Here is a 13,690-nt window from a genome sequence, read left to right on the forward strand (position 1 = left end):
CCAACTCATTAGAAAAGACCTGATTCTGGGAAAGATTGAGGGTGGGAGGAGAGGGGGATGACAGAGGACAAGATGGTTGGATGGCATCACCGACTCGATGGACGTGAGTTTAAGTAAGCTCCAGGGGATAATGAAGGACAGAGAAGCCTGGTGTGCTGCAATCCGTGGGGTCACAAAGAGGCAGACACAACTGAACGACTGAACGACAATCGGTCATCACTTGTGGAGCCCTTCCCTGGTGTTCTCAGCATTTCCACACCATCCCTTCCTTTGCCTGACTCCGTTAGTTCTGTTTTTCTAATTGAAGTATAGATGATTTACAATCCTGTGTTAATTTCTGTTATATAGCATAGTGATTTATTCACACACATATATACATTCTTTTATATATTCTTTTCCATTATGGTTTATCATAGGATATTGAATTAAGTTTTCTGTGCTACACAGTAGGACCTTGCTGTTTATCTATTGCATATACAAACACACCTGCTAATCCCAAATCTGCTAATCCATTCCTCCCCCAATCCCTTCCCCCTTGGCAACCGTCACTCCTTTAGTTCTTAGCTGGCTTTGTGTTTGATTCTTGTCTTGAGCCACTGCACTTTCCCTCATCCTCTGCTGTCTGCTTCATTCCCCAGGGCCCCGGGAGCTCATCAAGGCCAGGGTGGGGGTGAGGCCCCTGACAGCACCCACGGTGGGGGCGGGTGGGTGCACGCAGTGTGGAAAGCCCTGCCACCCTCACCTGTGTCAAGGGACTTGCACAAACAGCCTCACTCTGGGCTGGAACTCAAAAAGGGAGTAGATAATTAGGAATAAAGAAAAGCAATCCCAGGGTGACTGCCAAGTTAAATACTCAAGTGCAAAACTTGTAAGAATTGTTCTACTGAGTGATAGAACAATTACTACTAGTGATAGTAATAATAATCACAGCAATGATGACAGTGGTCATTTCTACCCTTGCCGTTTGGTTTATGAAAACATCACTGAAAGGTGTAGCTCTGGGAACGAGTTCCTGTACCTTCGTCTCTTTATGGCCCGATCGTAATGAAGTGCAAGCCAAGAAGCAAATTCATTGCAAATTATATAAAAGATTTGGGGCCAAAATGAAGCTGTTAAAAACCACATCTGTAAAAATGGTGTAATTATTATGGGTGGGTAAAAATCTGGCAAGAATTATTTTCTTAAATAAGGCGTAAAGGAGAACAGATGTGCTGTAACTGACACTTTTTTTTTTTTTGTACAGTTTCACGATTTCTGAAAAAAAGAAAAAAAAATTGATCCGATTTATCAGATCATCCTATTTATTACAGCGCAGCTAAGGCTATGGAAAATCCTTTCATCTCATTTTCATCCCCAGGAACAGGAAGGCAGTCCAACACAACCAGGTGAGTTTCCCTGATGGGAGGAAAGCTCTGCCAGTTCTAAGAAAGGTGAAGTGAACAGGGAGTGAAGGCAAGGTGGAGGAACAGAAAGTCTGCGAGGATTCAGGATGGGAGAGGAGGTGTCAACACACTCTCAGGAGAGAACCGCAAAGGCAGAGGAGCAGCAGCCTGGGAGGGTCGGAATGGAACGGGAAAAATGGCCAAAGACAAAGACAGGCAGTTTAAGTCTGGAAATAATTATCGTTCAGCGAAGACAACTGAATTCCATGTTACCTTGGTCCATGTCTGCCGTTGGGGGAGGCATTTGGGTTGGGTTTACTTTTTTGGAGCTTAGCAACATAAATTTGTTGTCACTGAACTATTAAATACAGTGGACACATGTTGGCAGCGAGGATCCAGAGAGGCATGGAACTTATTAAGGGACAGCCTATGAAATAATCACCTAAATGGGCCCACTGCACGATTTTAATATCCCATGACAACACTCAATTGTCAAATGCAGCTAGAGTGTCCAGGATGCTACTAAACTTAAGCCAGAAATTCCTAGATTTATTCTCGCTCTCTCCCTCCCCCTCCCCTTCAGTTAGAAACAGGAAATGCCAGTAAGCCGTGAGAATCTCACAAGAAATAAACTGGGAAGAAAAAAGGATGGTCTAGCATTTTATGAGATTTCTGCCATTAAATCTGTAACAAATGTCTTTCACCTTCCCTCGATAAAGAAGCAATGTGGGGTTTTAATTGGACTTTTGGCTTTTCTTCATTTGATTTAAACCAAGGTAGAATTTCAAACAATAACACGAGAACACCTGGTTAACACGTTAGATGATACGCACAGTTGTAAATTGTGGTTTTAATAGTTGCTCACTGGGGGATTTAAAAGGGTCTCATTGTTCTGTTTGGCAGATATTTAAAAAAAAAAATCACCAACTACTGGGTTTTAAAAGCCACACACGTGATTTCAATGCAACTCAGGTCATGAAATTTAATCATTTGACCTCACTTGTGGCCGTTTATACAGGGGTGACTCACGGCCCGTGAGGGGCTTTGCAAGTTTCTCCAAAGTCACCATCCAGCTTCAAGTTTGGAAGAAGTGGGATTGTTTCATCTTCCTAAGCTAACAGGGACGATTTGGGGGGTGGGCATCAGGTGAAATCTCAGGGATATGTCTGTGCAGGTCCATATACGTTCATATCTACCCACTCACCATCAGTGTGACCTTGAAAGTGGCTGGGAACTTCTATTCATCTTCTTTTTGAAAAACATGAAGTTCCCCAAGCACTGCAAGCATTAAGTTCCCCAAGCACTGGCTCGCCACATGACTTCGGGTGGCTCGCAGGTTTTCCTTTCCACCGGCCCCTTCCTCAGCAGCAGGGGTCCAGCCCTGCCTGGAAGCCTGAGTGGGGTGACCTCATATTTTAAAGTGACAGTTTTCTAACTGCCTGCACGACTTCTGCCCTCCCTCCCAGCTGTGGCCACCACCCGGTCCTGCCTCCCAACCTGACCCTGAAGGGCAAAAACTCAAAACAAAGACTGGTCTCATTGCTTCCTTCTGATGGCGACCAGGACCTGTGTGGAGACTGCCCACAGAGATGTCCTGTGAGAATGGCTACCCACTGTCTGCCCCTCCTGTTCCCCACCCTTTCCCCCCCTCTTCCTCCCCCTCCCCTGCTTCCTCTCCCTCCTTCTCCTTTTCCCCCTCTTCCTCCTCCTCTGCCTCCTTTTCCTCCTGTTTCTCCCTCAGCTCAGTCCTCCATGGCTAGCCCATCTCCTCCTCGCAGCCTTGAAAGGTGAACACTGTGGGCTTCCTTGGATGTCTCTGGGCTGAATTCCTGCAGAAGATCAGATTGTAGGGCAAGAGGGTCTCCAGAGAGGGGTTTACATGGTGGCATCCACATAACAGACCATTACTTTAAGACAAGCAAGTCAGAGCCCAGAGAACTGAAGAGCAGCTTGGCAGAGCCCAGTCTCTTCGTGGTCCTGAAGGCCTGAGGCAGGTTCTGACTTACAGGCATTACTTCTGGGAAATTTTCTTCTAGAAAAAGGCCTCTGTGAAAAGGGAAGGTATCCTCTAATCAGGGGTGTCCAGAAGCCATGGCTTCCGCTGAGTCAGGGAGGAGCTGACAGGGAACATGAAGTCTCCCACATTCAGCTCTTTGCCATCAGTTAGGTTCCCTGAGGTCCAGGGCCTCACAACCAGTGGTTTCCTGTTCCTCATATCCAGTGGGTTCCTGTTCCTCACACACAGCGGGTACCTGTTCCTCACACACAGTGGGTACCTGTTCCTCACACTCAGTGGGCACCTGTTCCTCACACCCAGTGGGTTCCTGTTCCTCACATTCAGTGGGCACCTGTTCCTCACACACAGTGGGTTCCTGTTCTTCACACCCAGTGGGTTCCTGTTCCTCACACAGTGGGTACCTGTTTCTCACACCCAGTGGATACCCGTTCTCACATTCAGTGGGTTCCTATTCCTCACACATTGTGGGTGCCTGTTCCTCACACACGATGGGTTTCTGTTCCTCACACCCAGTGGGTGCCTGTTCCTCACACCCAGTGGGTACCTGTTCCTCACACTCTGGGTTCCTGTTCTCACACATTGTGGGTGCCTGTTCCTCACACCCAGTGGGTACCTGTTTCTCACACTCTGGGTTCCTGTTCTCACACATTGTGGGTGCCTGTTCCTCACACCCAGTGAGTTCCTGTTCCTCACACACAATGAGTTCTTGTTCCTCACACACAGTAGGTTCCTGTTCCTCACACACAGCGGGTTCCTGTTCCTCACACACAGTGGGTACCTGTTCCTCACACACAGTGGGTACCTGTTCCTCATACCCAGTGGGTTCCTGTTCCTCACACACAATGAGTTCTTGTTCCTCACACACAGTGGGTACCTGTTCCTCACACTCTGGGTACCTGTTGCTCACACATTTTGGGTTCCTATTCTCACACATTATGGGTGCTTGTTCCTCACACCCAGTGAGTTCCTCTTCCTCACACAGTAAGTTCCTGTTCCTCACACACTGTGAGTTCCTGTTTTCACACATAGCGGGTACCTGTTCCCCACACACAGCAGGTTCCTGTCCCTCACACACAGCTGGTACCTGTTCCTCACACCCAGTGGGTTCCTGTTCCTCACATTCAGTGGGTACCTGTTCCTCACACACAGTGGGTTCCTGTTCTTCACACCCAGTGGGTTCCTGTTCCTCACACAGTGGGTACCTGTTTCTCACACCCAGTGGATACCCGTTCTCACATTCAGTGGGTTCCTATTCCTCACACATTGTGGGTGCCTGTTCCTCACACACGATGGGTTTCTGTTCCTCACACCCAGTGGGTGCCTGTTCCTCACACACGGTGGGTACCTGTTCCTCACACTCTGGGTTCCTGTTCTCACACATTGTGGGTGCCTGTTCCTCACACACGGTGGGTTTCTCTTCCTCACACCCAGTGGGTACCTGTTCCTCACACTCTGGGTTCTTGTTCTCACACATTGTGGGTGCCTGTTCCTCACACACGGTGGGTTTCTGTTCCTCACACCCAGTGGGTGCCTGTTCCTCACACTCTGGGTTCCTGTTCTCACACATTGTGGGTGCCTGTTCCTCACACCCAGTGAGTTCCTGTTCCTCACACACAATGAGTTCTTGTTCCTCACACACAGTAGGTTCCTGTTCCTCACACACAGCGGGTTCCTGTTCCTCACACACAGTGGGTACCTGTTCCTCATACCCAGTGGGTTCCTGTTCCTCACACACAATGAGTTCTTGTTCCTCACACACAGTGGGTACCTGTTCCTCACACTCTGGGTACCTGTTGCTCACACATTTTGGGTTCCTATTCTCACACATTATGGGTGCTTGTTCCTCACACCCAGTGAGTTCCTATTGCTCACACAGTGAGTTCCTGTTCCTCACACACTGTGAGTTCCTGTTCTTCACACATAGCGGGTACCTGTTCCCCACACACAGCAGGTTCCTGTCCCTCACACACAGCGGGTACCTGTCCCTCACACACAGCGGGTACCTGTTCCTCACACCCAGTGGGTTCCTGTTCCTCACATTCAGTGGGTACCTGTTCCTCACACACAGTGGGTTCCTATTCTTCACACACAGTGGGTACCTGTCCCTCACACACAGTGGGTTTCTGTTCCTCACACTCAGTGGGTACCTGTTCCTCACACATTGTGAGTTCCTGTTCTTGCACATCATGGGTGCCTGTTCCTCACACACAGTGAGTACCTGTTCCTTACACCCAGTGAGTTCCTGTTCCTCACAGCTGGTGGGTACCTGTTCTTCACACTCTGGGTACCTGTTCCTCACACTCAGTGGGTTCCTATTCACACCCACATTGTGGGTGCCTGTTCCTCACACACAGTGGATACCTGTTCCTTATACCCAGTGGGTACCTGTCCTCACACACAGTCAGTGTCTGTTCTTCACACACAGTGGGTACCTGTCCCTCCCACACAGTGGGTGCTTGTTCCTCATACACAGTTGATTCCTATTTCTCACACATTGTGGTGCCTGTTCCTCATACCCACTGTGTGGATGCCTGTTGCTCGTGGGCACCAGTACCCAGCTTTGCTGAGTCAGTCCATCTGAGCGCTCTGCCCTGTTCCCTGTCAGAGTCTGTGTTTCTGCTTCACAGGATAACATGATGGGTGAGCTTGCCAGAAGGTCAGCAGATGCTGTCACATCCTGCTGAGACAAGGAGCTGGGCACAAAAGAGCAAGGCAGCCAGCCTAGAAGGGCAGCTCGTTCTGTGAGAAGTATCATCAGGGTGAGCCCTGCTCAACAAAGACCTAATTGTGGATGAACTGGTCGCCCCAATGGACGTGACTTTCATCCTCACAGCAGGGAAGGCCCATCACACCTGTTGGCCTGCCTGCAATTCTTCCTGAGTTCCAGGACTTGTCACTTAGCATCCCCACTGGAGCTCTTGTGCCAGGAGGTGCAATCTCCTCCTTCCTGTCAGCTAAGCCATCACCAGCCATTCCCCTCCAAAGAGTGAAATAAGTAGATAATGGGTTAGATCTTTGAACTCTTATGATCACTTTAACTTTAGATTCTGCTATGAGGAATAAAGGGGTTTCTGGGTGGCGCTAGTGGTAAAGAATCAGCCTGCCAATGCAGGAGACATGAGTTCCATCCCTTGGTCAGGAAGATCCCCTGGAGGAGGAAATGGCTACCCACTCCAGTATCCTTGCCTGGAGAATCCCATGGACAGAGGAGCCTGGTGGGCTATAGTCCACAGGGTCACAAAGAGTCAGACGTGACTGAGTGACTGAGCACACAAGCCAGAGCACCTCAGCATCTGGCTCTGCCCTCCTAACTCTCCACTTGGCCACGGCCCTCGGCAGTCTAGTCAGTGTCTCGGGCTGAACTTCTGGTGCCTCCAACCTGTTCCTCCCCCGGATTTGCTTCTGTCCGCCCCCAGGACTCAGGCCACATACTCTCTGCAGCTCTGTCTCAGTTTTCTTTCCACACATGTCCCTGGTCAGGCCCTGCCTTTTCTGCAGCCAGAGCTGGAAGTCAGGTCAGCTTTGTTTCCTAGGCTGCACATCCACCGCGCAGCACCACACCCAGGGCTCTTGCAGAGATGTACAGCCAGGCACAGAGTTCTCCGCTAGGGGCTCTCCAGGGGTCACTCATCAGAGTCAAGGGCCCATCTGACCGTGACCCACTGCTCCCGTTTGTCACACTGCCAGGCCTTGCCTGCAAGCCAAAGTCACTTCTGCCCCCGCAACCCCAAGTTTCTCTGGATCCAGAATGTCCTTCTATCGCCTTTGCCAGGCTGAGTCCCTCCAGTGTGGCCAGAGACACCCTTCCCAGGAATCACCCATGGCCACCCTTCTCTGAGTGAAAAAGCTGGCTTAAAGCTCAACATTCAGAAAGCTAAGATCATGGCAGCTGGTCCCATCACTTCATGGCAAATAGATGGAGAAACAATGGAAACAGTGACAGACTTGATTTTCTTGGGCTCCAAAATCACTGCAGATGGTGACTGCAGTCATTAAATTAAAAGATGCTTGCTCCTTGAAAGAAAATCTATGACCAACCTATACAGCATACAAAACCAATACAATATTGTAAAGTTAAAAAATAAAAAAAATAAAAGGAATTACAAAGGTCCATCTAGTCAAAGCTATGGTTTTTCCAATAGTCATGTATGGATGTGAAAGCTGGACTATAAAGAAAGCTAAGTGCTGAAGAGTTGATGCTTTTGAAATGTGGTGTTAGAGAAGACTCTTGAGAGTCTCTTGGACTGCAAGAAGATCCAACCAGTCCATTCTAAAGGAGATCAGTCCTGAATATTTGTTAGAAGGACTGATGCTGAAGCTGAAACTCCAATACTTTGACCACCTGATGCAAAGAACTGACTCATTTGAAAAGATCCTGATGCTAGGAAAGATTGGGGCAGGAGGAGAAGGGAACGACAGAGGATGAGATGTTTGGATGGCATCACCGACTCAATGGACATGAGTTTCAGCAAGCTCTGGGAGTTGATGATGGACAGGGAAGCCTGGCATGCTGCAGTCCATGGGGTCTCAAAGAGTCAGACTTAACTGAACCCTTCTCTAGAAATACTCTGTTCTTCCACAGCTCTCACGGCTCTCAGACATGATCATATGTCTGTCTTTTTTTTTTCATCAACAGGTACAACGTGAGCCCCGTGAGAGGAGGACGTTGTCGTGCCACCCCCAGTACACCAGGAAGCACCAGACACGGTGCAGGGATACACAAGGGAATGAGCCATCCTGTAAGGTGGGTGGTACCACGTGTGGAGACGATATCTGTGGCTCAGAGAGGTCTAGCGTCTTGCCTGTGGCCACTCAGCTTCTACACGGCAGAGCCCAGTGTAGATTGGCCCTCCCACTTCAAAGCCAGTGCTCTTCTTGACAGTGTTATTTAGGACAGTGTGGATGCCAAGGGTTCTAGAATGTTCCTCAGCTGCTGGGTTATACTGTCAGGCCAGGAAGCCAGTGGGTTCAGAAGCTGTGAGAGAGGGTCTCCTTGTCCCCCACAGGTACTCTGGCCAGCCCTGCAGTCCTGCTCTTTTCGACAGCTGGGAGATTCACCTCAACCCTCCACAGGGCAACACATGACTCAGTATATTTAGTTTGGAGCTATGACACACTTCTTTTCACATGAGATTATAAACCTGCCTGTGATCAAATACCATGCTGTTTTCTGGACAATTCAGCAATAACTTCTGTCTTTATCAATCCCACGGTTATTTTCACACACGTCTCTTGGACAAAAGCACTTCACCTGCCTCATTTTATTGCTCTCTTTTTTCCTGGCACTGGCGGTAAAGAACCCTCCTGCCAATGCAAGAGATGCAAGAGACGTGGGTTCAATCCCTGGGTCGGGAAGATCCCCTGGAGTAAGAAATGGCATCCAACTCTAGTATTCCAGCCTGCAGAATCTCATGGACAGAGGAGCCTGGAGACTACAGTCCATAAGGTAGCCGAGTGTCAGACACGACTGAAGCGAAGCATTCAGTCTTTCTTTCTTTCTTTCTTCCTTCTTGCTCCTGTAGCCTGAGTTACTCTCAGGCCCATAAGGAAATTTCCCCAATGCGGCAGCGTCAGGCAGTGTGAGAGGCTTGCCGAGGTGCTGGTTCTCCGTGCAGCTGTTCTAGAGCTGAGCGAAGTGCATTTCCAGGACTCACTGCAAGGCAGTTAATGAATTACAAGCGCATCATTACCTCTACATGTTGGTTTTAAACACATATTTATTCTTTTCTGGCTCAACGGCTACTCTCCAGAGTGAATCAGGGCTGCGTGAGCGCGCCTTCTGTTTTTCCTCCTTCACAGGCTTCTTCGTCTCCTTTTCCCTCTTTCATTTCTTTGTCTTCCTCTTTTTCTTGTCCTTCTCTTTCTCCTTCTATTCTTTTAATAACATCTCTGGGTTCATGTGGCTAGGCCTTCTCGCCCAGGTCAAGGAGATTATGCCAGTTCTAAGTGGCAGGAATGGATTCTTCAGCATGAGAATGCTGGGTCCAAGTCTGTGTGTGCACACGTCCCGTAAGCGTGTGGCTGAGAACGCTGGGTCCAAGTCTGTGTGTGCACACGTCCCGTAAGCGTGTGGCTGAGAATGCTGGGTCCAAGTGTGTGTGTGCACACGTCCCATAAGCGTGTGGCTGAGAATGCTGGGTCCAAGTGTGTGTGTACACACGTCCCGTAAGCGTGTGGCTGAGAATGCTGGGTCCAAGTGTGTGTGTGCACACGTCCCGTAAGCGTGTGGCTGAGAATGCTGGGTCCAAGTCTGTGTGTACACACGTCCCATAAGTGTGTGCCCACCACCTTGGAGTCGCTGTGTCCACTTTTCCTTTCCAGTCTTCTGTGCGGGCAGGGCGTGAAGACAGGCACGTGTGACCCCCTGGTACATCTGTGTTCCTTTGCTCCCGTCATCCCGGGCTCTCCATTCGGTGGGTGCCCAAGGAAGTAGGATGCACCTGAATTACTGTACAGTACAAGGGAATTTAATTAAGAATATACACATTAGAATTTCAGTGGGATTGCCTATTTAATGTTACTGTATTAAGCCTTCTATCAAACCCTTTTTTATGTATATCAGTTGATATACAATTAATCTCTTCTCTGGTGAGAAAAAAAAATAGCACCTGAGGTGGATGAAAAGTGTCAGATGATGATAATTATAAGCAGCTGTTCACTTGTAGCACCTCTGGCCGACACGGGGGATGCTGCGAGCTACCAGTGCTCACAACAGCCCACCTCATTAGACTTGACCTTCCCAGCTGGGGATTTCATTTGTGTTTTTTTTAATGGGTTTGTATACCGCAAATCACAACACCTTATGAAGACGGAGGCTTTGTAGCTGTAACAAAAGAGAGCAGGCGAGTTGACAAAAAAGCCGTGGCTCCAGCAGACTGGCAGGGTACCGCCGTACTGCAGGTAACTTCTCAGCCACTGGCTGGGCAAAGGCATGCCACCCCACGTCTTAGCTGAGATAAATGCCTTTCCTTGGCTTTGAAGCATCTCGGTGCGGCGCAGCCACCAGCGGTAAAAAAGTAATTGCTCAGTCCTGATTGCACTTCGGAGCGTGATGACAGCCCACTTACAGCCAGACCTCCCAACCCACAGGAGCCCCGATTTCCAGCAACACCTCGTCTCCAGGCGCGGGGGTCTTTCCGAGGACCGCCTCCTCGCTGCAGCCGCACAGATCAGACGCCCTCGGAAACGCAGATCAGAGGTGCAGGTGGAGGCGCCGGGCAAGGTGGGGGGACCCTTTGAAAGAACATGTCTGGTTTTCTCTTTTCCTTTCCATTTATGTTTGTAATAAACTCACTCTCATACAATTAGCCTCAATTGTTTTTATATCTTCCGAGGCAATAATACAGGCAGCCTGGGGAATACAGTAGTAATCCGTATACCTGTGTTCATTTACCCAGATCACTATGGTTACTGCCAGGGCAAACTGTTTACTGTGAGACTCGGAGAGCCTCTTTTCAGCTACTAATGACCTTTCTGTTCCTCCAATAACATCAACAAACCGAGAGGCTGCCCACGCCATTAAAGCCAATTGCCTCTCAAGTTACTGAGGGACTGGAGCGTCTCCTCATTTATTTTCTCTCATCTGATGTAACTCACATGCCACTTTCTTGTCTTTAAAGAAGGGGAGAAACTGTGGATTATTGATTTGCTTCTGAACAGAAGACCAACCTAAAAGCCCCGATGAATTGTCACTCATTATTGAAATTACTGAACACTAATTAAACTGGCAGCTCGAATCCCAACAGGCCACACTCATCTGAAGCTGAAATTCAGACACTTGGGCAGTGGCAGAGAGAGAGCGTTAGCAACCACCGGGACTGTAATAAGCTTTGCATTAATTTTTGCTTCTTAAAGGCATACAGCCCTGTTTGCGCCGGCCAGCTAGGGCGCTGAGGCTTCACTTCCGCTGTTGTTTTGGCAGAACCAGTGCTTCAGATCTCTCGAAGCATTTCGCAGTGAGACTCAGCCCTGCTCCCCTGTGAGGGCAAAGCAGCACCTCCGAAGAAGAGAGCAAGCCATCTCCTGGGCGCAAGAAGGCTGGAGACGCCTGGAAATCCGGGAAAGGAAACTGAGTCAGACTGGCTGAAGAATGACCAGGCCAGCTTTCAGGGAAGCAGACAGTGCCAATCGGCACTTCCAATCCGTCCAGTCTGATTTACTTTTTAAAATATGCCTTGGCCTGTTTTCAGGGCTGCACAAAAACCCTGCATCAATTATGCATGATCGTGGTTAATCCACCTCCTTTGGCTCTAAGTACTGGTTACTCCTTTGCTCTGCTTCAAAAGGGGCTGGTTCTGGGGAAGAGGCCGGTCTGAGGCTGAGACCGAGGGCTAATGTCCTAGAGTCAAGGGAAAAGGCAGACCTAATTGGACCTTGAGAAGGCCCCGAGTACACGGCCAAGGTGTGGGCAGGAAGGAGGAGGTGGGTGACGGTCTCCTGGCCAGGCCTACTTAGACAAGGATGACTGGTCTGACCTATTTCCTTCTTTCTTAAAAACTCTGTTGAAACACAAACATGTAAAGCGCAGAGCTGTTTATCTGTAAGGGCTGATGACTGGAAACAGCCCAAATGTCCATGACAGGAGTGTGAGAAAGAGACTGTGGCAATGCAACGGACTCAGCGTCAAAAGGAGTGAGTGATGGAAGCACAGGACAGAAGCTTTCACTATTCTGTTTTAAAACAGAGCTGTTTAGGGGCCATCCTTCACACTATAGGGTGAACTGACCTTTCCAAGTACTTTTCTGCAAAGCGGGAATGAAGTATGTTTCAAAGAAAACGAAGAGGCAGCAAATGAAGAAGTGTTGGAGGCAGGGTCATGCTGAGAGAGTCCCCTGCGGGTGGAGTTCCAGGCCCTGGGAGTCTCTGAAAGAGGGAACCACACAGGCTGTGTCACCATCGGGTGACAACCACAACCACCACACCATCCTCAAAACGTGTGCTCCTTCAGACCTTTAACACAGTTTGGAATTCCTAAGACTTTATCAAAAGCCAGCTAGTTCCACTCCACCCAGTTCTCACGGTCCAGCCTGGCCTGGGTTCAAGGGGGAACAGCGAGGAACGAACTAATCACGGGGGTGTCTCACCAGCCCAGGAGCCCAAGGTGGGCATTTCCTGATTCTTGGAGAAATGACACTCACAGGCCAGTGGACCACCTGCCTTGCCGGAGCTTCAGGGTCCAGAGAGAAACCAGCATCATGGCTGCAGAGCTCTGAACCCCTCAGAGAAGAGGGCCACCGTCACTGCCAGGGAAACCGAGCCTTTGGCAAGAAGGGCATTTCCCTCGATCCGGATGCATGGGGGGCAGCCCATGGGAAGCATGACTACTCAAAGAACAAGAGCAAGAGGGCCCAGCGGTTTCAGGCTAGGGCCCCGGGGCCACAGATTTGGGGGTCCAGCTGTCTGGCTTTGGGTGTGTTACCTGAATTCTTTTTTCTCTATCACAGTCTTCATCTTTAACTTTCTGATAATCATGTTACCCTAAAGATGAAATGAATTCGTTTTATATAATCTGTATAAAACTGTGAACACACTTCCTGGCCTGTAGTAAAATGCTTAGTAAAGCTTTGGGGTTCTTGACCCTTGACCCTGAGATTTTTTTCTGCTGGGCTGACGGCTTGTACCAGTTATAAGTATGTTTTGCTCAGCTGCTGGGCAGTCATTATCTCATGCTACTTGGCGAGGGTCATGGTATTCATCCATGTTTCCACACATGTCACCATGCACTTTCCACCAATCCGTGATGGGATTTTCCTGTCTTCTCACAGCCCCTTTCTACATCCTCCTATATGGATTAATTGAATTATTTATTCATCTGTCTCATTCAGAGCACTATAGGGATCGCAACATGTCTTTCTTCTGGAAATCCATGCCCAGCTTTGTGTGCTCCATTCTTATTCAATGCTTATTAAGTACATGGCATCACTAACTTAAACTCCATCCCATCCGATTGCTTGAGGTAGCTTGCAAAATTGTGTCATCAAGGTGATGGTGATGATGAAAGCCCATATTTACTGAGCCCCACTGGTACCCAGTGTTCACACCTCTCTCTCTCTCTCTCTCTCTCTCTCTCTCTCTCTCTCTCTCTCACACACACACACAGATTGTTTAACTCTAAAATATAAGTAATTATTGTAGCTTTATAAACATAAGAACCAAAAAAGGAAAGTTACTTTCCCAAGGTCATGTGGCCAGTAGTTAGGAGAAAAAACACACATAAAAAAGATAAAGACATTAGATCAAAGGGAAAATAAATTTTGCACAGCAAACTGTACCCAGGCTAGCGTAGGGCAAA

General features: G+C 48.8%; 1 long non-coding RNA gene across 3 annotated transcripts in view; it reads left to right on the top strand.

The window, feature by feature from the left end:
• LOC139179922 (uncharacterized) overlaps window positions 1–11,071 on the top strand; it is a 12,898-nt gene extending 1,827 nt beyond the window's left edge. The window contains exons 2-5 of one of the 3 annotated variants that reach the window (XR_011564221.1): window positions 1,244–1,385; window positions 6,027–6,158; window positions 8,036–8,143; window positions 10,489–11,071. This is a non-coding gene — a long non-coding RNA (uncharacterized lncRNA). Of the gene's footprint in view, window positions 1–1,243; window positions 1,386–6,026; window positions 6,159–8,035; window positions 8,144–8,405; window positions 9,246–10,488 lie in introns of those variants that run through there. The other 2 variants (XR_011564219.1, XR_011564220.1) reach the window with 2 other exon arrangements.
• Window positions 11,072–13,690: the final 2,619 nt, after the last annotated feature.

This window comes from Bos indicus, chromosome 26, assembly GCF_029378745.1.
Source record: "Bos indicus isolate NIAB-ARS_2022 breed Sahiwal x Tharparkar chromosome 26, NIAB-ARS_B.indTharparkar_mat_pri_1.0, whole genome shotgun sequence".
In the NCBI taxonomy this organism is placed as follows: Eukaryota; Metazoa; Chordata; class Mammalia; order Artiodactyla; family Bovidae; genus Bos; species Bos indicus.